This window comes from Lepidochelys kempii, chromosome 2 (assembly GCF_965140285.1).
Source record: "Lepidochelys kempii isolate rLepKem1 chromosome 2, rLepKem1.hap1, whole genome shotgun sequence".
NCBI lineage: Eukaryota > Metazoa > Chordata > Testudines > Cheloniidae > Lepidochelys > Lepidochelys kempii.
Genome location: NC_136381.1, coordinates 64,356,164 through 64,379,849, shown reverse-complemented (window position 1 = coordinate 64,379,849; position 23,686 = coordinate 64,356,164). Strand labels below are relative to the sequence as shown.

Here is a 23,686-nt window from a genome sequence, read left to right as displayed (position 1 = left end):
TTTCGTGAGCTACAGCTCACTTCATCGGATGCATACTGTGGAAACTGCAGCAGACTTTATATACACACAGAGAATATGAAACAATACCTCCTCCCACCCCACTGTCCTGCTGGTAATAGCTTATCTAAAGTGATCATCAGGTGGGCCATTTCCAGCACAAATCCAGGTTTTCTCACCCTCCACCCCGCGCACACAAATTCACTCTCTTGCTGGTGATAGCCCATCCAAAGTGACAACTCTTTACACAATGTGCATGACAATCAAGTTGGGCTATTTCCTGCACAAATCCAGGTTTTCTCACATCCCCCCCACCCCCATACACACACAAACTCACTCTCCTGCTGGTAATAGCTCATCCAAACTGACCACTCTTCAAGTTTAAATCCAAGTTAAACCAGAACATCTGGGGGGGGGGGGGGTAGGAAAAAACAAGAGGAAATAGGCTACCTTGCATAATGACTTAGCTACTCCCAGTCTCTATTTAAGCCTAAATTAATAGTATCCAATTTGCAAATGAATTCCAATTCAGCAGTTTCTCGCTGGAGTCGAAGTTTTTTTGTTTTAAGATAGCGACCTTCATGTCTGTGATTGCGTGACCAGAGAGATTGAAGTGTTCTCTGACTGGTTTATGAATGTTATAATTCTTGACATCTGATTTGTGTCCATTTATTCTTTTACGTAGAGACTGTCCAGTTTGACCAATGTACATGGCAGAGGGGCATTGCTGGCACATGATGGCATATATCACATTGGTGGATGTGCAGGTGAACGAGCCTCTGATAGTGTGGCTGATGTTATTAGGCCCTGTGATGGTGTCCCCTGAATAGATATGTGGGCACAATTGGCAACGGGCTTTGTTGCAAGGATAAGTTCCTGGGTTAGTGGTTCTGTTGTGTGGTATGTGATTGTTGGTGAGTATTTGCTTCAGGTTGCGGGGCTGTCTGTAGGCAAGGACTGGCCTGTCTCCCAAGATTTGTGAGAGTGTTGGGTCATCCTTTAGGATAGGTTGTAGATCCTTAATAATGCGTTGGAGGGGTTTTAGTTGGGGGCTGAAGGTGACGGCTAGTGGCGTTCTGTTATTTTCTTTGTTAGGCCTGTCCTGTAGTAGGTAACTTCTGGGAACTCTTCTGGCTCTATCAATCTGTTTCTTTACTTCTGCAGGTGGGTATTGTAGTTGTAAGAAAGCTTGACAGAGATCTTGTAGGTGTTTGTCTCTGTCTGAGGGGTTGGAGCAAATGCGGTTGTATCGCAGAGCTTGGCTGTAGACGATGGATCGTGTGGTGTGGTCAGGGTGAAAGCTGGAGGCATGCAGGTAGGAATAGCGGTCAGTAGGTTTCCGGTATAGGGTGGTGTTTATGTGACCATTGTTTATTAGCACTGTAGTGTCCAGGAAGTGGATCTCTAACATTCTCAGACTTGGCAATATTAAGTACATGGCTGTGAATTCATACTATTATCTTATAAAAGTACAAACTTCAACTGGCTAACATGAGATCATATGTGGTTTAGATCCTTTATTATTAATCAGGAAAAGTCATCATAGTATTTGTCAAACAAAAGATCTGGTGAAGTCCATTTTATAACAAAGAAAACATAATTTAATCACACAGTAAGATATCCATTGAAAATTTGCTTCAGTATATCCAGCGATGGGTTTCTCTTTGTTTGTTGATTAAACTTTTAAATTAGAAGCTGTAGCTATTCTTCTCCCATCTGCAAATATGCTTTCTTTCTAAAAGAGATGCTGCAGCTCAACCAGGAGTTTCGGGGTTGATGCAGGAATTACTGGGCTGATGCTATGCAAAAGGTCAGACTAGATGTTGATACTGATCCTTTAAAATCCATGAATCTATGAAATGAATATAGACATCACACATAATATCCCACAAGAATGACAGACTGGTAATAAATCACCAATATAATTTTTCTTTACTACTTAGACTTTAGCATTAAAGTGACCACAAGTTAAGAAAAGTTTATTTTTATATCAGTTGTGTGATGACCTTCGCTGCTACTTTTTACCAATTGCCTAGAAAACAAAAGTGTATTACGAAGAATTTTAATACTCTAAAGTCTGATCCTTAGCTCCTCAAAATCAATAGTAGTCTTTCCATTGACTTCAGTGACCTTTTGATCAGGTCCTTAGTGATGGCTGTGTTAAAAACAGCATATGTGAATTAAAAACTTTAGCCATTCAGTTTCACCATTGTACTCCAATTTTGGGTGGTCTTACTAACAGTGTATGATAAATCACCGTGTAGTGGAATAATATCACAATTTTACTACTCAAAGGATTTAAAAAAATATTATTTTAAATTCTTGCTACTTAGGCTAACTTTCTGTGTCTGTTAGAATTCTTACATCATGGTCTAGAACTATTAGAATTTCAGAAGTTGTTTTAGAACAAAGAGATGTGGAACATATCTTCCCTATTACAGTCAGTTGGGGTTTCACAGTGGACTTCAATGCGAGCAATATCTGGCTCCAACTTTGCAATACAGTAAATTAATATAGTGAGGGAATTCATATTCTCCAGTGAGCTCAGCATTCATGTCACACTCCCTGTCAGTACCTGCCCTGGGCCGGGGAAGCTACTGATTCAACCAGCAGACCAAATTCGGTGATGAATCCTGGTCACATGCCACCTGAGGCACATTGCACATATGCTAAAAAGAATGATAAAACAATCAAAGCTTTCCAAATTTGCAGACAGTTCTGCGGCTATGTGGAAGGTTAGAGACAAGGTTATAGATGCATTCATGGGCTAGATCCTCAGCTGGTGTATAGAGACATAGCTACATTGATTTCAATAGAACTATATTGTTTATACCAGCTGAGGATCTGGCCTTTATAATAAATAGTACTCTGTGCCACAAGAGCTAAAGACTCTATAGAAATTAAATTCCCAAAGGAGAACTAATGTAATACTTACTTCAAAAGCTACAAAAATGGGGCTTTAAAGTTATTTCCTAAACAAAACAGTGTGAATTGGAATATGGACTGATCATTCCTGATGAAAACCAAACTACATCTGGAGCCCAGTTATTCCATCTGGTGCATGACACACATTTTATAATGGTGCAAATTATATCTAATAATCTCTAAAAGGGAGCACGTTTTACAAAAAGGTGCTATTTTACAATGAGAAATTATTATAAAGGCCTATTGTAGTGCTAATGTCTTCTGTCTTTGATAAAAAAATTAATCTGTGGTCAGAGTGAAATCCCGAGACGACATCCAAGAATAGTGAATTAAAATAAAACCTACCCCCTCCCCTAAAATGGCAGCAGTTAAAGAGGTGGAATCCTGGCCCTTTTGAAGTCAATAGCAAAACTCCCTTTAACTTCTGTGGGGCCAAGATTTCACCCAAGGAGCTCACAGCAGCTTTAGCTTACACCTTTGCTATGCACATGGGGCCATAGCGGACACTGGTGCCAATATGAGCTGCATAGTGGACACCAGTGGAATACACTTGATTAATGCAATATAAGGCTCATTTGTAATATGGATTTCGTATTGATATAACACAGGCACCCAACCGTGGATCAGGTATGCATGAAGATGGATTCCATTTGGTGTTCAGATGTATGCACTTCCGTGTGGGGCACTGTTACTGTTACAATTCAGTCCTGAATGGGTAATACATTGGGTATGGATATGATTTGTTCTTTCTACTCTGATGTATTTTTAATTGAATATAATCATTTCAATTTACAACGCATCTACCAGTGAGAACATCATTTCAGAGCTGATAGTGATAATAGTGTTTGCTATTAGACATGGTACATACATTCATGGCCAAGTCTGCTGAGCATTTCTTCCCATATACCTCTGATTCATATCAGTTGCTTTTGGTTAGGATCTCTCCTGGGATTGGAACTGCATACCCACTATTTACTCATCTTCTACGTTTCCACTATCTATCTGCTTTAGTTGATGCCATCAGTTGCCAATATCTCCTGTGTTATACGCAACACAGATCTCACAGGTCTAAGCTGATTGGTTTGGTTACAGGCACTAGCCTTTTTTTGGGGTTTCTGTGAGTCATAAATTAATGTATGTTTGCAGCATTAGGTAAATATTGGCTCTTCCTAATCTACCCCTATGAAACCACAATTTGCATGGATGGGATAGGATAAAAGGAGTACTTTTCACTTTCTTGTTCTTGGGAACTTTAGAACCTTTTCCACTCTTTATTACTCCAAAAGTGATAAATGTGCTTCTGAATTGTTTGTTTTATTACAAGTAATAGGCCTTCCTTTACTTGTATATCAGGAGTAACACCACTGAACTCAATGAAGCTATACTATCATAAATGAGATTAGAGTCAAGCGCAGTCTTACTTTCATCCATTGTCTGATGCAGTTCTTTCTCTCATTTCAGTCATCTTTAGTAAGGAAAAAAGTGAAAGAAATTTAAAGGCATTTGTCTATTTTTATTCCACATACTTAATAATAGCTGTACCGTTTCCTACAGCAGAGGTCTAACACTGTATTTTTCCCAGAAAATAAAGTTCTGGCATGCCCTTCTTTATGAAGATTGTCCCCTTCTTCCCCTGCTGCTGCTGCTGCTATGCAATAAAGGGAAATAATATGCTAAGTGAATTGTATGTAGTATTTTTCCCTAATGTTCTGTTCAAACACCAACCTTTTGAATTTTTTTAACTACTTTGGCAATAAACCTGGAATCCAATTTACTGCTAAGTTATGTTAGGAATGTCATGCAGAAACATTTCAGAGCTTCAAAATAATGAGTTTGGCCTTGGGTGGTAGTAGGGACAGTTAATCAAAAATTCTGTGCAATGATGGTATGCCCTGCAGTCGTAGTTAAACAGTAATTTCTAATGTTCGGTTAACATCAGTAGTATATGCATCAACAGAAGCTGCATGCATTGCTTTATGATTACTGTACAGTAACTGTTACTGCAAAAAATTAGACGCATGTTCAAAGGATCATGTGTTTGTAAGTGTGTAGCTGTGCAAAAGTATATTGTCTTTTTAATATGTAGTTTACGTTATTCAACACAAAAAGAGAATAAATACAATTCATACTACTAACTTTAAAATGCACTGAAATCATTGTTACCTGTGCAGGAAATACTTAACTCATGCACTCTTAAAAATTACCGGTAATTATAGAAGAATTATAATCTTCTAGGAATATGCTCTAGCTTTACACCAGTGTAACTCCATTGATGTCTATGGAGTTACATCACTGTAAAATTCAAGTAGCACAAGGCCCATATACTTTTATTCCAGAAGAAGCAGCTGTCTTTTGGTTTTATTTTGGTGTTTTAGATGTTAAGTAGCATAATCAGACAACTACTCAAATATACCTACTGTCTGATCTGTGATGATCCACTTTGCAGAACTTCAGTAAAACTACAGTGCCATTTAAGTTATGAAATATTTGTTCAATCTTGGAAAGAGAGTTAATCCTGCAACTAGCTGAACCTTTGGTGGTACAAGTTGAACATCAGGTCATTCTGGAAAAACATCATATGGAACAAACAGAACACCAGTAAATGCCACTCAGACTGCAGAAGATGTCGTTTTTATGTTAATTGGTGTGTTTAGCGGATACACTCACAGTGCTGAGGATCTTAATTGGGAATAAATTCCAGATGGTGCAAAAAACAGAATTTAATATTTTTTCAGCTGACATTTACAGTGGCTCATAGGATTACATACAGTTAAAGCCATTAAGTTTTGCAATATTGGTTTAAACAGAATTCATTTTCTTTTATAACACCTTGATTTTTAATTTTAAAACTGACATCCCATATGACCCATCTTCATTTGGCTAGCCAGATTCTCAGATACCACTGTGACAAGTACAGTTTAAAAAGCTGGTTACATGGATAGATTTGCTAATGTAAATTTTTAAGCTGTTCTGATATTTGTTGGTGTACATGACCATTCCCTTCGGCTTTTGGCAGAAATGTTCAAGAATTGTATAGTATTTGAATAATTTAAATGGTCCTAAAAAAAATCCCAAATTGTGTAGCAAAGGAAGGAGGTAGGAAGGTCTCATCTTGTTGGATTCTACAGCCTCTTACTGAAACCACCATCAGAACTCACTGTCACATGGTATCATTGAGATTAAGAGCTTGGCCGGATTCGAAAAGTGGACATTTATATGGATAAGGAGAACATCCAGAGTTATAGATTCATAGAATTTAGGGCTATTACAGGACCATTAGATCATCATGTCTGACCACCTGTGTATCACAGCCATTAAATTTCACCCATTTACTCCTGTATTTAGCCCAATAACTTGTTTGGCTAAACCATATCTGCAGAAAGCCATCCAGTCGTAATTTGAAAAAATCAAGAGATGGAGAATTCACCACTTCCCTTTGTAATTTGTTCCAGTGGCCCTCACTGTTGTGTGCCTTATTTCTAATTTGAATTTGTCAGGCTTTAGCTTCTCGCCATTGGTTCTTGTTATGACTTTTTCTGCTAGATTAAGAGCCCTTCAGTATGTGGTATTTTCTCCCTGTGGAGGTACTTAAACTGTAATCAAGTCTCCTCAATCTTCTATTTGAAAAATTAAACAGACTGAGCTTTTTAAGTGTCTCACTGTAAGGCATTTTCTCCAGACCGCAAATCATTTTTATGGATGTTTTGTGTACCCTAATCAAGTTTTTCAATATCCTTTAAAAATGCGGTCACTACAACTGCACCCAGTATCAGTCTCACAAATGCTGTATGTACAGATGAAATTACTTCACTACTCCCTTGTTTGTAACTCTAAGGATTGCACTAACCCTTTTTGCTATAGTATTTTATTAGGATCTCCTGTTGAGTTGCTTGTCCGCTATGATACCTAAATACTTTTCAGAGTCAGCTTTCAAGGATACAGTTCCCCCGTCCCATTTTTAGGTATAGCCTGCATTCCTTGATCCCATATGTAGAACACTGCATTTGGTTGCATTAAAAACACATTTTGTTTAATTGGCATCAATTTACCAAGTGATCCAGATTGCTCTGCATGACTCCCTTGTCCTCACTATTATTTACCTCTTTGCCAATCTTTGAGTTATCCACAAAGTTTATCAGCAGTGACTCTACACCTGCTTCCAGGTCCTTGATGAAAATGTTGGACAGCTTCGGGTCTGGTACTGATCCTTGCAGAACCACACTAGAAATACTCATTTGATGATGACGACTCTTGATTGATTATTAATTTTTGAGATCTGTCAGTTCACAATCTATTTAGGGTATGGTTTATCGATATTGTATCGTGCTAATTTTTAATCAGAATTCTGTGTGGGAATAAGACTTACAAAGGTCTATTGCATATACCCAGTTACCCTTAATCAAATTTTATAATCCCATCAAAAATGAAATCAGTTTTTTTTAACAAGACCTATTTTCCAAAAAACCATGTTGACCGTCATTAATTATATTCTCATCCTTTACTTCTTTATTGGCTGAATCCTGTCTCAGTTTTCCCATTATTTTGTGTTGGCTTGATGTCAGACTGGCCCACTTACCCTTTATGAATAGTTGCACCACACTAGCACTCTTCCAATCCACTGGAATGTTCCTACTAGTCCAAAATTATTAAAAATTAACAGGTCAGGGATCTCCTCAGCCAACTCTTTTAGGACTCTTGGGTGCAAGTTACTCAGGTCTGAGGATTTAAAAATGTTAATCCCTAGCAAATGTTGTTTAACATTCTCCTTAGTTACTAAGGGACTGAGAAGTACAAGTACATCATCCTGTTTCTTTCCAGACACAGAACAGAAATATTTATTGAACACTTCTGTCTTTTCTTCATCATCATCAACAATTTAATCATCTCCATCTAGTAATTGGCCTATACCATAGCTAAAACTTATTTTGTGACAAATTTCTTTTAAAAGTGCCTTTGCTTTACCACTGAACCAGGAGGGGTTTTAGCCAAAATCATTCTCTCTTTATTGTTGAATCATGGCTTTTTGGTTATATGATGACCTCTTCATAAAGAACTCTAGTTTTCATTTATATTTTTCTTTCTAAATTTCCCCCCAAGTCAATTTTTCTCATAATTCCCCAAAATAGCTAATTTTCTAAAATTTTGAAGAACCAACTATATACATTATTGGTTAGGACTGTACTTTCTCTCTCTCTCTCTCTCTCTCATATTGAAAGTAATCAGGTCATGATCATTGGTTTGTAGCTAACCACTAACTTCCAGTCCAGTGAATAATTCATCTTTATCTATCACAATGAGGTCCAAATAGAATTACCTCTTTTTGTGTTAGAGTTTCTAAAAATTAGAGATGATGATTTTCTAATGATATTTTACTACTGGTTGCAGAAGCCCTCCAACATATGTCTCCCAAACTAAGTCCCTCATAACATTGCAGTGTTTTGTTCCACGCATTACAGACAGATGCTTAAAGAGTAACTTTTCCTGTTTTCTAGTTTGATTGACTGGTCTGTAACAGATTTATATTCCTAAGGATATAAACACACACACTCGAGTGAAATCCTGACCCCATTGAATACACCACTGAAGATTTCACCCCAAGAGTTTTGTGAGAGATACAAACCCACATTCTTCAGGGCATAAACCAACCTCCAACTGGCGAGATTAGGAAGAGTCTCTCTCTGCGAGAAGGTTATTCCATTATTACTGACACTGGCTATAGTCAAGGGCAGGATATTATACACAATGGATCACTGATCTGGTCCAACAGGGCATTTCCTTTGTTCTTAATTTGCACCACCATTTTCGTAATGACTGCTGTAGAAAAACATTGAGAGTTAGTTACATGCACCAAAGGGACTCTGTAATTCTAACAACTCTTGAGAAGGGTCTAGCCACTAGGGTCACAATCAAAATATATATAGTAGACACACATTAACAGAATATGCCATAACAAGAGTGCAATATGAAAACATTGTTATAAACTTTTGTTAAATATGTTAAACAATCAATGTCATAGTGATGAGATGTTTTAAGTTAACAGGAAAAACAATAAACCTGCTCCCCTCTTAAAAAGAAAGAGAGCCTTTTGAGAACTTTCTGAGCCCTTTTATAATTTTCAGTGTAATGTTTTTGGATTGAAACTAAAGGAAAATATTTTTAACATTATCGGTTTTACCTAACTGTGTCCTAGTACAGACTTCTCCTACATTTCTCTATAGCTGCACATCAGCAAGGTACATGGCTAACTTTAAATGCGAGTAGTCCCATTAATCTAACTAGAACTACTCGTGTGGTTATGGGGCTATTAACATGTTTAAAGTTAAACATGTTGTAAAAGAGGTGGATTCATGCAGCAGTACCTTTTCATGGCCAGGAATGGTGTAGAGGCTTTCTTCCCATACCATGCTCCCTGCTGATGGTCACTTAATTGCTGTGGTAGTCTCCATCCCTTCTGGAAGAACAGAATCCAATCAAACTATAGTCCAATGACATTACAACAGGTCTTCTGTCTTTCTTTGGGCTCTATGGTCCTTACACCCCTTATCTCAGGGGGTTTCACCCCACTTTCCTTAGTTTCTGGTAGGGGAATCCAGGTCCACCCTCTACTCTGGGTTCCAGCACAGGGTCCCTGTAGCTAGCAGCCAAGATCTACTCCTTCAGACTCCTTGCTGCCTCCCTAGACTGCTTCCTACTCCTCCTATTCCCCTAGAGGAAAACAGAAGATTTTTTTTTTTTCCTTCGAGCCTCTTTCTGCTACAAACTTCCTGGCTTTATGATCACCACCCAGCCCATGTTCAGCTGGGCTGCATCATCGTCAATTAAACCTCTCTCTCTCTCTCTGGTTCACTCGCTGCTAGATACATTAATTGGCCTCTCAGGCCCACATTAACCACTTCAGGACCTGTGTGGGGTTCAAACCCTGTGACAGATTTCTCCCCCTTTGGGGTGCCGCCTGGAATTGGGGTACTACTGAGCCTGCCTGACCCACCAGCTTGGGCTGCCTTTACACTGTACTGCTGTGACAGGCTCTCAAGCCCCCTCAAGCACACGTACAGGTAGGGACACACCCAGCTGCAGCGTCATACAGATGCCAAGATCAGCTTTACATAGGAAGGCTCAGCTAAGGAACTGCCCAGTTACTCAACTGCACACCTCCAAAATTATACTGTCTTGCGCTGCACAGGGAACTGTCCAGCGTAATCTCATGAAATTCAACTCCTCCCTCAAGGTTGAGGAAGATAGGCAACAGCTTTCTGGCTCCAGTTAGGATTTAGACACGCTGGTTTTTAGACAAAACAAAAACAAGTCTATTAACTACAAAAGAAAGGTTTTAAGTGATTATGAGGGATAGCAAACAAACAGATCAAAGCAGATTACCTAGCAAATAAACAAAAACTCAGTCTAAACTTAATATACTAGAGAAGCTGAATATGAGTAGCAAATTTTCACTGTAATTGTTGGTTGAGGCAGTTTGCAGAAATTTTTGAGGGCAATCTGCACTTGCTTGCAGCTTAAAATTCCAGGTATTCCTTTCACAGACTAGAAATCCCTCTAGCCTGGGTTCAACCCTTCTCCCCCCAGGTCAGACCTTGTTTCTCAGGTGTTTCCAAGCATCTCCTTTGGGCGGGGAGTCAGTGAAGAAGAACCACAATGATGTCACTCCCCTGCCTTAAATAGCCTTTGCATATGGTGGAAACCCTTTGTTCCCATGCCTTTCAGTGGAAAAACACTAGTATTCTATAATAGAGTCCAATACCAGGTGACTTGTTCATATGCCTCTGTAAGGCCATAGCAGCCATGTGTCAGAGGCTGTTTGTAATGTCCTCAGGAAGGCTCCCCAGTGGGAGATGAGCATCTTCTAAGACCTATTGTTCTCTCTAATGACCCTTCCCAGCCAGCCATCTAGACTGATTGCATTCTGCCTACTAAGTGTTCCCCAGGTGTAAACACATTTATTATAGATGCATAGACAATATTCCTAAATTCAGATGCTAAAATGATACATGTATACAAATAGGATAATCTTATTCAGTAAAACATAACCTTTTCAATGATACCTTACATGACCTATCTTTCATGAAGTACATCATAGTTATGCTATAATCATACCATAATAATATTACTATGAAGAATATGGGGTGTGATGCCACAAACCCCATCACACATATGCTTATGTAGCCTGTTGCATTGGGATCACTGTTGGTGGAACCTTTGCAATGACAGAGAATCCTTAGTCCTCTCCTTTGCTTAGATGTTACAGTTAAAAACCCCTGCAATAAACTTTCATCATGTCTTGCAGTATCAAAAACTGAACTCCCAAGATCTGAATGCATTAGAAATTAATACTCTAAATTTGGCTGTTTTTTCCTATACTCAGTACAATGGTATCTAATCACCATTTGATTGAGCCTTAAAGTAAGCTATATTGTTATTTACTTGTATTGATTCTGCATAGGTTATATGTTGCACATTGTAGCTGGCTAGTCACCCGCTCCTGCCCTGAAGGGCTTGAAATCAGCCCTGGGAGAGGGCTGAGGCTGTCTGAGGGCTGCTGCTAGGAAAGCAGCGAGCCTCGGCTGATGGCTGAAACAGCCACAGCTGTGGCCATACACCAATCAGTCCACAGCTGGCCTGTATAAAAAGGCTGGGAGCCAAGAGCTCAGAAACCCTCTCTCTAGGCTTGGAGAGAGTAAGGTTTGGTTGCCTGCAGAAAGTGGGAGTGAAGCAGGGCTGGGGAAAGACCAGAGGAGCTCTAGGCTGGTAACTCCCCAGGCTGCAGGGCCTGGTCCTAGGCCCACATAGGTACTGGGTGATAGAGGAAGGTAGCTGGTCCAAACCCCCCTTGCCTATGATGAGTGAGCAGGGGCTTGATGATGACTAGCAGTAGCCCAGACTGAGGCAAGGTGGGGATTAGAGGGTTGGGGGTCTCCCAGAGAGTGGAGACCCAGAGACAGAGTGTGGAGGTATTGCCAGGGGGCAGTACCCTGGATAAAAGGGCACTGAGGTTTGGGAGGGACACTGGGCCAGTAGACAGTGAGACATCAGCCAGCAGAGAGTCCTCTGCGCTGGAAAGAGCTCATTCCCGGATGACCAACAGGAGGTGCCGCAGAGATGAGTTGTGCTGCTACACACACATTTCTTGGTGATTAGTGCTCTATAAATCCCACTAACAGCTAAAGTTGCATTAGGTTAAACTGAATTAGAGTATGAAACTTGTTTTAATACTCCTCTTTATTAATCAATCACCTGTTTTAACTTGCCCTTCCCAGGTATCTCCTAAGCATTCTATAGGATTAAGTGTATTAAGCTGCCATCAGTCCAATGCAAACAGAGGCCACTCAAAATTGATTCCAAATACAGCCACTCCTAGAAACCAATTAATAATGAATCTCTCTCTCATTTATTTATATATATATATATGCCACCAATCATAATTCCACTATATAAGACCATGGTACTCTCATACCTTGAATACTGCTTGCAATTCTGGTCACCTCATCTCAGAAAAGATATATTGGAATTTGAAAAAGTACAGAGAAAGGCAACAAAAATTATTAGGGGTATGAATCAGCTTCCATATAAGGAGCGATTACAAAGACTGGGACTATTAAGCTTGGAAAAGATATGCTTTGGGGAAGGTGACTATGTAGTGGAGAAAGTGAATAAGGAAGTATTAGGTACCCCTTCACATAACACAAGAACCAGGTCACCCAATTAAATTAATAGTCAGTAGGTTTAAAACCAACATAAGGAAGTACTTTACACAATGCACAGTCAACCTGTGCAACTCCTTGCCAGGGGGTGTTAGGAAGGCCAAATGTATAACTGTGTTAAAAAAAATTAGATAATTTCGTAGAAGATAAATCCATTAATAGGTGTTAGCCACGATGGTCAGGGATACAGCCCCATGCTCTGGGTGTCCCTAAACCTCTGACTGCCAGAAGCTGGGAGTGGACAAGAGGGGTGGATCACTGAGTAATTTCCGTGTTCTGTTCATTCCCTCTGAAGCATCTGGCACTGGCCACTGTCAGAAGACAGGATACTGGGTTAGATGAATCCTTGGTCCTACCCACTATGGCCATTCTTTTGTTCTTACCAGCTGAACTCTTTTGAACATACCTAAAAAGGCATTACATTTGTGCTTTGCCTAATTCCATGCATTGTTAAGTTTATATGCTGGAGAGCCAAACAGTTAAATATAATAAATTTTGCACTTTTATTTCACCTCTGGCTAGTGAACAGAGCAATATTTCCACTATAAATAATCTCTTTTACATTACAAGTCTGTTTTTATCAGTATTTGCTTTTCAAGTCTTTTTTAAAAATGGAAGTTTTTGTATTTCAAGTGTTTTGCAAAGAGTAAAATGTCTTCTGATATCAAATGAGTATGATTTAGTATTTTATTAAATATTCTCCAACTTTTCAAGTAAAATATCGGTCATTTTTATTGTAATATCACCTTCCTAAACAGATAACTTTGTCAGTCCATTGAGTGGTTATTTAATTCACATTTCACAGTAGATAAAAGGAAGAAACACAGAAGCCTCTGAGTTACATTGTTCTTGATTATAGAAGTAATATATGAGAACTATAAATAATACTCAAAACAAAATATAATATTTAAGTAGCTACAGATCTTACTGCTGTTCAGATATGCGAAGTTGGTAAATGCCATTTTCATGAAGAGAAGATAAGAATTTATTTTGTGGATTTTAAATATTCTCGATCCTCAGAAGTTGTAATTTGATATAGCCCAGTGAAGTTAATGAAGCTCTGCTCATTTACATCTGATGAGAATCTGGCCCTGTAAGTTCAGCATGCAGTTAGAAGCTTGAGTTCCAAATAAATGACCTTCATTGGCTGAAAATGATGGGGTACTGTTCTGAGAAGTTTGAATGACAATTCACTCAACTGCTCATCAGCCATCTACATGTGTGGTGGTAGACAGCAGTTGGTTGGTGTCTTTAGTCATCTAAGAGAGTAAACAGAGGCCCACTAATTTACAAAGATTTCCCTGTTCTGCCAGCTAGGGCATAGTGGATTCTACAAAGGCCAAAATGGCCTTCACAGCTGAAACACCTACAGAGAAGATTCACTGCCTGCCTAAGTCCACAGTCACAAAAATTGTTCCCTCTTCTGAGGGAGCGGAAGCCCTGAGTTGCTGTGATGTAAAGCTAATGTGAGACTTCTGTTGCTGCTAAAGCCATCCTCAGGGATGACTAAAAGACTTCATCCAGAATTGTCTTAAAGGGCCCTCATAGGCTGAAATGGAACTCTCCCATTTATGGCTCTGAAGGGAGCTCAGAATAGGATAGGAACCAAAGGAAGAGGCAATTTTTCTGTAGAGTCTCACCCCGCTCCTTGTCCCTCCCCCGCCACTCCCAAAGGAAGTGGTAGATGGAGGGGGAAGAGAGAATCCTCTCATCATTCAGGAGACCTCACCCACTCTATCCTTCCACATACAGAACAATGAAATGGGTAGAATCTCCAACCACTAGTGAAGGACGGACCCCACCATACAATCCCAATCAGTGAACAGGATGGGAGATGCTCCACCCTGTTGTCCTCAACGTCTGGATATTTTATCTTTTATGCACAAATCAATGCCCTTCAGCTGAACCAGGGCCTGTCCTTCTCTTTGTGCCTGTGCTGTGTAGCTTACTTTGTCTGTATTTGTCTATCTGCTACAATTTTTGGCCTCTTAGATCCTGATCCTTATTGAAGTCAAAGTTTTTTCCATCAATTTCAGTGTTTTTAATTAGGTCATTGGTGCTAGAGTGCCCTCGAAGACCAACTATCCACACTGTTGGATAGGGCCATGAGGTATTATACCTGGTACCTAAAGTTTCCTTAAATGTCAAAATACTTTTCCTTTAAACAAAAGCCAACCTATGCTGTTGCTTGTAATTGCTGGTTCTGTAGTAAAATTGGCATCTTAAGAATGATGAGTAAATCCTTCAGTGTGTTATAGATCTTTGCTTACTGGATATAATATCAATCCTACATTTGAGAAGAAATTTTAGTCTAATATAAAAGGCAGACTACAGGTCCCTGAAACCAATGACTTGCAAAATTGCCTAAACATTGAGCAATATGCATGAATAATTTAAGACTGTTTAGTTAAATGTGCAAAATTCAAGTTATCCTTGCAGTGAGACACATTGGCAATTGCCAGCAATTTATTGTGTTTTTGAAAACCACAGGCAGCAATCTACAGAAAAGATTAGACCTGTTACTAAACACGTAACATTTTCTTGATTTAAACTGTTATTCTAAAAAGCTGTTACCTGACAACTAGAGTTTGGAATGAGGTTATAAAGTTTAGTGAAGGACTCCTTTTAACTGAGTTAGAGCTATATTTCTGCGCTGGGAGAGCACAGCATGTAGACCTCTTACTGGAACTAAAGTATGTATGCATTCAAATTAGCATTTTCAAGGGAAATTTTACATGATCTTTGTAGACATTCATGTGCTGCAGAGGTATTGTTGTGATATTTTACATCTCATAAACATAGTAATATATTTCTGAGAGATGTCATTCTTCTGAGAGATGTCAGAAATTCTGATTATAAATGCTTCAGATGGCTGTCTCAGTATGCATCAGCTTCATCATTTCATCCAGTCCTTGTAGCTGATGCTTAAAACATATGAACGGTCATACCAATAGGTCAAACCAATGGTCCATCTAGGCCAGTTTGCTTCTAAGGGAATAGTGTGTGTGTATCTATCTATCTATCTATCCATCTATAATTTTCCTTTCTCTCCTGGGGCATTAGGCTCAGTGGTGCTTTGGGGTTTTTTGCTCACATTCTTTACTTTAATGTGGATCTTTGGTTTGTGAATGAATTCCAGTCACCAAGATATCAGATCCAAATATCTATCACAAAGATCTTTCAGACCGCTACACACAGAAGGCTACCATTTGTCATGCTTTACTAAATGCTGTCACTTAAGTTTCTTTACACATGGATTTATTGTCAAACCAGTATTCTCTAACTACTGTACCTTGGTGAAACAGCCTCTACAAGATCACACAACAACTTGATGTGTCACAAGCCATCATTTTAATTACAATGCACAAAATTCCTGTCATGAGATCTCGTGAGTGGAATGAAACTAAATGGCACCACCCAGCTGTGTGCTAATTTGAGTTATTCAATCTTCCAAGAATCCCAACATGGCTGCAATATGTCTACATATATGTTGTTTTGTGGTTAAGCACTGACATAAGCAAAGCAAGGGTAAACTCTAACTCAAAGCTGCTCCAGGATTGATTTTATGTTTTAAATCAGTCTGTTTCAGGCCAGTCTCTGCTTTCATTTTTGATGGTTTGTTTTTATCTCCTTCAACCCCTATTTTTTCTCAAAAGGGAGAGGAATGGTGGCTCTTTCATAAATTACTTTTTTTATCTCCCCTCTTAAGTTTCAGGGACTCAAACTGAAAATACTATAACTTCATCACAGAAGTCAAACTGAAGAAGTCAGTGAATAGAGATTAATATTAATCCATTAGTCTGGTATTACCTAGGTTATTTCATAAATAAGAAAATCAATAATACACAAGCTAGTTCCAAATGGTCTGTGAAATCTTTTCTCTGCTTTTGATTTTTCAGAAGTGTCAAAGTCAGCTCTAAATTGGGTCAGCAATAATTATTTTACCAGGCAGACCTACAGCATGAAAGAGATTGGGCTGTACATTATTGACAAGCTGATATGCTACTGACCTGATAACAAGAGCACTGCTATGAAATTTGAGGAGGCAATACAATGCCTTCTCTCTCTCTCTCTCTCTCTATCCCTTCTTTAAAAGGTTTCCTCTCATCTCTGAGAAAAGGCTCCTAAATACAAGCCCCAAGCTCTTTTGATTAACTCTGTTATAAACTTCTTGTGTCAAATCAAATGGACTTCAATGGCATTGCACAGAGTGTAAATCAGCACAGAATTTGTCATATATATAATTCTTTCTTTGCTATCATATGTACAACATCCTTGATCTATGAAAATACTCTGAGTAATGCCATGTTTCATTATCTATATTGCATTCCAGAATCATGGATTTTTGATGGCCATAATCAAAGTGAAGGCATTTTTCCAAGCCTTGCATATGGGAGGTTTCATGTACTAATGTTTCCAAAGTGTCAGAAATCCTTGGATGAAAGGCACTATGTATATGCAAGGTAGTAGTAGCAGTAATAACATAACAGCTCTATTTTGAAGGTTGAACCTGTAAAAGACAATTTATACCTCCAAATTAAAGTTTCAAATTTAGCATTAAACTCTTTATCCTCCCAACATATGCAGACATACCCTATTTTAACAATTCTTCCAGCTGCAGTAATTTCTGGGCTGTTTGCTGACAGCCAATTGCCCAAACACAAGGTGAATACCTCAGAGTTCCCATCTTGGTTGCCTGACATCTTAAAAACAAAAGTCCTTGAAAGGGACACTGAGCTCCCAAAGCCACTGCAACAAAAACAAAGAAACCATGTAAGCCCTGCTGATGCCCACGCTCACCCCCCACCCACACACACACACGCTGCCCACTCCCCACGCTTTAGATGTAAATATATTGTTTAAAACTTAGTGTAGACTTTGATGGAAGCATCACGACAAAACATGCCTCAGTGATGCAACTGATTCATTTAAACTCATTCAGGTTATAAATGTATATTTTGTACTGTATTAGCTCTTCGGGAGAAATTATCACCTTCTATATACATTTATCATCTGCCTCAGAAAACTCAACCCTTTCATCTCCACAAGTTAATTCGTTTAAAAATAAAAAGTTTCCTGAAACACAAGCTTATTTTGCTATTCAGATATTTCATCCAATTTTTAATTCAAATATAACGATAAACCTGGAAATGAGAATCTAATAATAATTTGTAATAACTTGCAGAGGGCCATAATATGGTGAAGTGTAATCAATAAATCAAGTATCACTTGTGGTTGTTGTGTGTGTCAAGGCATATTTGTCATATTTAAAGTATTCAGCTACAGATCATTGGTGTATTTTTGTCATACTTTTCTGTTTCCTTGGTCGATATATTTTTGGCTCCTAGTAAATGTGAGGAGAATAAAATTCTGTCTGTTCCCATGAAAAGAGGTAATGGGACAAGGGATTCAACAGAAAATCCTGCTTTGTAAACATCTTTCTGCTATGTATGGATTTGTGTTTAGGTGTATTGTGGAAAGCACACAATCACCAATTAACTGATTTGAAAATCTAAAGTCACTTTTGACATCTACTGATTATGAGCTTTTGGCAGGCATAGGTCATTGGGATTGGTTCAAAATGAAAACAAGTTTTTGATGAACAATAAAGGCATATTCCTAATATCACAGGTTTGGAATTTCCAATCTTTTATGGAAAATTGCTGAAGTAGCATCATAAATTGCCATGGGTTGGACAGCACTGGGCTGGTGGTTTCATGTTGAGGTGAAGATGAGAGTGGTAGGGGGACCTGTGGATTTTTACTATAAGTATAGGATAGAAGGTGGAGATTGTATGCTCTCGAGGATTGGATAGCAGGTAAGGGTTGTGTGCACTTGAAGATTGGGTAGGATGTGGTGGTTGTGTGCACTTGAGGACTGGGGAGGATGTAATGATTGATTGTGTACACTTGAGGATTGGATGTGATGCTGTGATTTTTGACTTACTGTGTTAATCACCTTGATCAAAACTTTCCTGTGCCTTCAACGTCCTTTGTACACTATATGATACAAGGGAGTCCACAGAAAGAGGTAAATATTGTAATACAGTACCATTACAAATACATCATATTAAAATATTTGTTTACTAGATAAATTTATGTATTAAACAATAAATTCATACAATTAATGTTAAAGTTTTCCAAGAAAGAAAAAAAACCAAAACAATTACCGTAGGTGACATGCCCAAGTCAATATCAAGGGTCACAGTGTAATTCTGGAGGGGAGAGAAGGCCCAGGAAAAGTCAAAAGACATAGTAGCAGAGTTCCTGATGAATGCTTCTCTCAGTGATGGATGGCCTGTGGAGTCATAGAAGAGCTAGGACCAATGATCACTGCACCCCATGAATCCCAGCAAAACAGCCAACCCTGTAGGGAGGCTACCTCTTTGCACTGCTCTCTGGAGCCCCTTTCCACCTCATAGCATGGCTTTTTACCATTTGTTACCACAGCTATTCCTGCACTTTATTTTCCCTCCACAGCGAAAATAACATCACACTGTGCAAGAAATCAATCATTGCATTGTGCAAGAAAGCTAATTCAGTGTTCGAGGAGATTACTAGAAAATACCGTGGAAGTTTTGTATTAAGGAATTTAATGCTCATAAAATAGTAAAATATGTCAAAATATTCAAATTTGGGTGCTGAAAGTTAGACATCTAATCCCATATTTAAGAAACTTAAAAAAAATATATAGTGGCTTGATTTTGCAGGTTGTTCACAGTCCCTGTAGACATTGGTAGTAATTGATGGTGCTCCAAACCTCAGAAAATTAGACCTCTTTTATTTCAGTGCTTAACTTTAAACACCCAGGTTTGAAAATTTACCCATAACCCACATCTGTAAACTATTTACCAAATAGAATGTGCTCAGTATTATGTGGTCATATCTAAAATGTTGTTTTAAAGTTTGATCAAAAGTACATTGAAGTCAATGGGAATCTTTCCATAATTTCAGTGGAGCTTGCAAAGAGCCCATAATGACTGTCACAACAGCACAGAGTGACCATGAGAATTTCCTGGGATTTGGCATATGAAAATAGATTATATGGATATAAGTAGGTTGATGTAAGCATCCAACAGTTTTACTTATTTGAAGGTTACCCCCAAAGTATCGGAACCATTTTGGTCTAGAAATTTGGTTGGAAGTCTAAAAAAAACAACCTTTCTTTTAGTACTTCAGTTATTTTGATTCTTATTTCTTCTAATACTAGAAGTGCAGCGAGGCATGAAAGGAAAACACTGAAAGCACAGAGGTTTGAAATAGAGGTTTTCAAGCCTAAAAACATTTTCGGTTTAGTTTTAGTTCCAGTTTTGGGAGAATATTTGAGTCAGTTCTCATTTTATCCAAATCCAAAGCTAAACTTTAATGTTAGATTAATATATAGTAACTGTTGCATTGGTCTCTTGCTTTTTAGACCCTGATCCTACAATGATTTCTGTATGGAGGACCTCTGTGCCTGCACGCAGCTCATTGCAGGACTGGGCTTAAACTAGTGCTGTGATTTGCAGAGGTTTTCTTACAAACCTTTCATTTTTGTGTCATTCAAAGATGTCTGGAAGTTTTTCTCATATAATGAAATGCATAGAATTCTCAGAGTACTTAAAATCACCCCTGTTGGTGAGGAAATATTTTAACATTCTAATTTCTGATTCAAATTGGTGATTCTATTTTTTAAATAATAAAGCTTTAAATATTACTTTCATTATCCATACATCTGCATTTAATCTATGGCTTTATTGCTGGCTGCATTCTTCAGACCTGTTACACCTGGCCTTAAACCATACAATGGTCTACAGAACACCTCAAGTCCTTCCTAGAAACATATTGGGCATCAGCCATATTACCACTAAAGCAGGAAGAGATTGAAAAATATCATTTTAATTGTCTCCATTTGTATCTGAGAACTCATGAAGCTTGTTAATTTCCCAGCCTTCAAACCACTGACACCATTGGGTAATAAGGAAGGATGTTAATAGTCCTGTAATGTATCAAACAATGGTCTTGGAAATGCTGACATTTTTAGACATTTCTGGTCAATGATGAAAGTAATGAAAGGTGCCAGTTAGTCATTCCAGAACCACAAAATGCATCAAAACCTGAAAGGTGAGGTAAATTAAAGGAGAATGTAGGACTGGCACAGTGTACTGTGAGGTTTGGCATTAATTCCAATTAGTTTCCTGGTATTGATTAAGAAGAGATTGCAAGTACTCATTTGTGGGCCAGAAAGCAGATAAGGCTCTTCGCAGGCCATTTACTCTTCCTTCGTATGCTTAATTAATAGTGCTGATTTGAAGGCTTCTGATAGCAGAGCTAGGCTGTCAATTAAACTATATTCAGTGGTAAGGTTTGATATCAGATCTTTTTTTTTCCTCCAGTACTGTTATCACAAGTACAGTTAAGACTATCTGTTTTTCCTTTGCAAAGTCAATTAACATTTAAATTGTTGCACTTACATTAGAAATAAACATGTTCTCAGCTCAGGAACCATTTATCATTTGACTTAAGGGAAAAACATCAATTTCAAATCACAGTTTTGTCTGGATTTTTTTTACTGCAAGTCTTACAAATTACACTTAAGATACTATAACTAGGGCCCTACCAAATTCGTGGCCATGAAAAATGTCATGGACTGTGAAATCTGGTCGTTCCCCCCCACCCAGTGAATTCTGATCTTTTGTGTGCTTTTACCCTATACTCTACCAATTCCACGGGGGACACCAGAGTTTCACAAATTGGGGATCCTGACCCAAAAGGGAGTTGCAGAGGGTCACAAAGTTATTTTAGGGGGATCGTGGTATTGCCACCCTTATTTCTGCACTGCCTTCAGAGGTGGGTGGCCAGAGAGCAGCAACTGGTGGCCGGGTGCCCAGCTCTGAAGGTAGCACCCCACCAACAGCAGTGCAGGAGTAATGGGGGCAATACTATACCCTGCTACCTGTACTTCTGCATTGCTGCCTTCAGAGCTGAGTGGCTGGAGAGTAGCGGCTGCTGACTGATGGCCCAGCTCTGTAGGCAGCAGCACAGAAGTAAGGGTGACAAAACCATACCATGCCATCCTTCCTTCTGCACTGCTGCTGGCAATGGCTCTGCCTTCAGAGCTGGGCTCCTGGTCAGCAGCCGCTGATCTCTGGCCACCCAGTTCTGAAGGCAGCACTGCTGACAGCAGCAGCGCAGAAGTAAGGGTAGCAGTACCGCAACCCCCCCTACAATAACCTTGTGACCCCAACTCCTTTTTGGGTCAGGACCCCTACAATTACAACACTGTCAAATTTCAGATTTAAATAGCTGAAATCATGACACTTACTATTTTTAAAATCCTCTGACTGTGAAATTGACCAAAATGGACCTTGAAATTGGTAGGGCACTAACTATAACTGAAGGAACTTAGGGAGGAATGTTTCCTTTCATATGAACATTAGACAGCATTTTTTGTGTAGTGAGGTTCAGCTTTCCTCTGTATAGTCACAAAACTGATTAGGGGGCTGGAGCACATGATTTATGAGGAGAGGCTGAGGGAACTGGGATTATTTAGTCTGCAGAAGAGAAGAATGAGAGGGGATTTGATAGCTGCTTTCAACTACCTGAAAGGGGGTTCCAAAGAGGATGGATCTAGAACGTTCTCAGTGGTACCAGATGACAGAATAAGGAGTAATGGTCTCAGATTGCAGTGGGGGAGGTTTAGGTTGGATATTAGGAAAATCTTTTTCAGTAGGAGAGCGGTGAAGCGCTGGAATGGGTTACCTAGGGAAGTGGTGGAATCTCCTTCCTTAGAGGTTTTTAAGGTCAGGCTTGACAAAGCCCTGGTGGGATGATTTAGTTGGGGATTGGTCCTGCTTTGAGCAGGGGTTTGGACTAGATGACCTCCTGAGGTCCCTTCCAACCCTAATATTCTAGGATTCCTCTTTTGATTGTGGGTCTTTCCACAGCGGCGGTAGAGATTATTTATTTATTTTTTACAAAACAAGAAAATGTGGAAAACCACAAAAATCAAGAGGGACTCAGGGAAATGTGTTGCATAGAAAATTACTTTTAATTTATTATTAATACTGATTAAGAACACAATTAATATGATATGTAAATTTGGTCTAAATTATGTTTTCCCCTTTTATTCTTTTTACTTTTGTTTAGTTTTCTAATTGCTTGTGATTGCCTTATTCTGTTAATTAAACATGATGCACCAAAATCTGCATTATTGTCCACACTGCATTTTCACAAGCTCACTATGTAACCTTGTAAACTTTTTATCATTTGATTGCCCAACTTAGCACTTTTTTACTTTATCAACATCTTTACTGTAGGGAGGTATTCTGAGGTAGATGAGGCAGTGGTGTGGTAATATAAGTGTAGATCAGATTATGTACTTATACACAAAGCACCTTTAAAATGAACATTTACCATGTAATGTAATAACTGCAGGGGGTAAATGGTAATGGATTCTAACATCAGTTTACTCTACCTGTATATCTCCACCTGCCTAAACCAGACAGAACAAAGACACCTAATAGAAAATCTTACTGTGTATATGTGAAAAATCTTTCTATATCCATAAATTCAGAACTACCAAACTGTTTACGCTCAAATTGTTCTTCCAATATCAAGCCAAGCTAAAATAAAACCATTTCAGCCATTGTTGTATGTGAATGTAAATTCTGATTAGAATATTTAGGAAAAATATTGTGTTGTTTTTTTTTAATTTTAACACACACAACTCAAACTGATTTTGCTGGAACTTTTCCCAAAATTGCCTCATGGCACAGACCAAATAGGGAAAATTTCATCCCCAAAGAAATTTCTGGGAGGTATGGGTAATGGAAAAATGTGTTATAATAGAAATTGAACATCATCTTTGAATATAGTGATGACCATTTATGTGCTTTACAACTTTTGTATCGCTTGGAATCAAATAGAACTAGAAGAATCTTACCTTCTTGTACTTGGCTCCCATAACAGCTTTGTTAATTGAAAGTTTCATCTCTGGCATTTCTCTTGGCATTTTTAATAAACCTTGACAGCTGTCAGTTACTTTTCTTGATTTGCTGTTTTTCCCCATGT

At 38.7% G+C, this 23,686-nt stretch overlaps 1 protein-coding gene across 12 annotated transcripts in view; it reads left to right on the top strand.

Moving 5' to 3' along the window:
- Window positions 1–23,686, top strand: part of NKAIN3 (sodium/potassium transporting ATPase interacting 3) — a 663,159-nt gene that overhangs the window by 367,137 nt on the left and 272,336 nt on the right. The window lies entirely within an intron of this gene.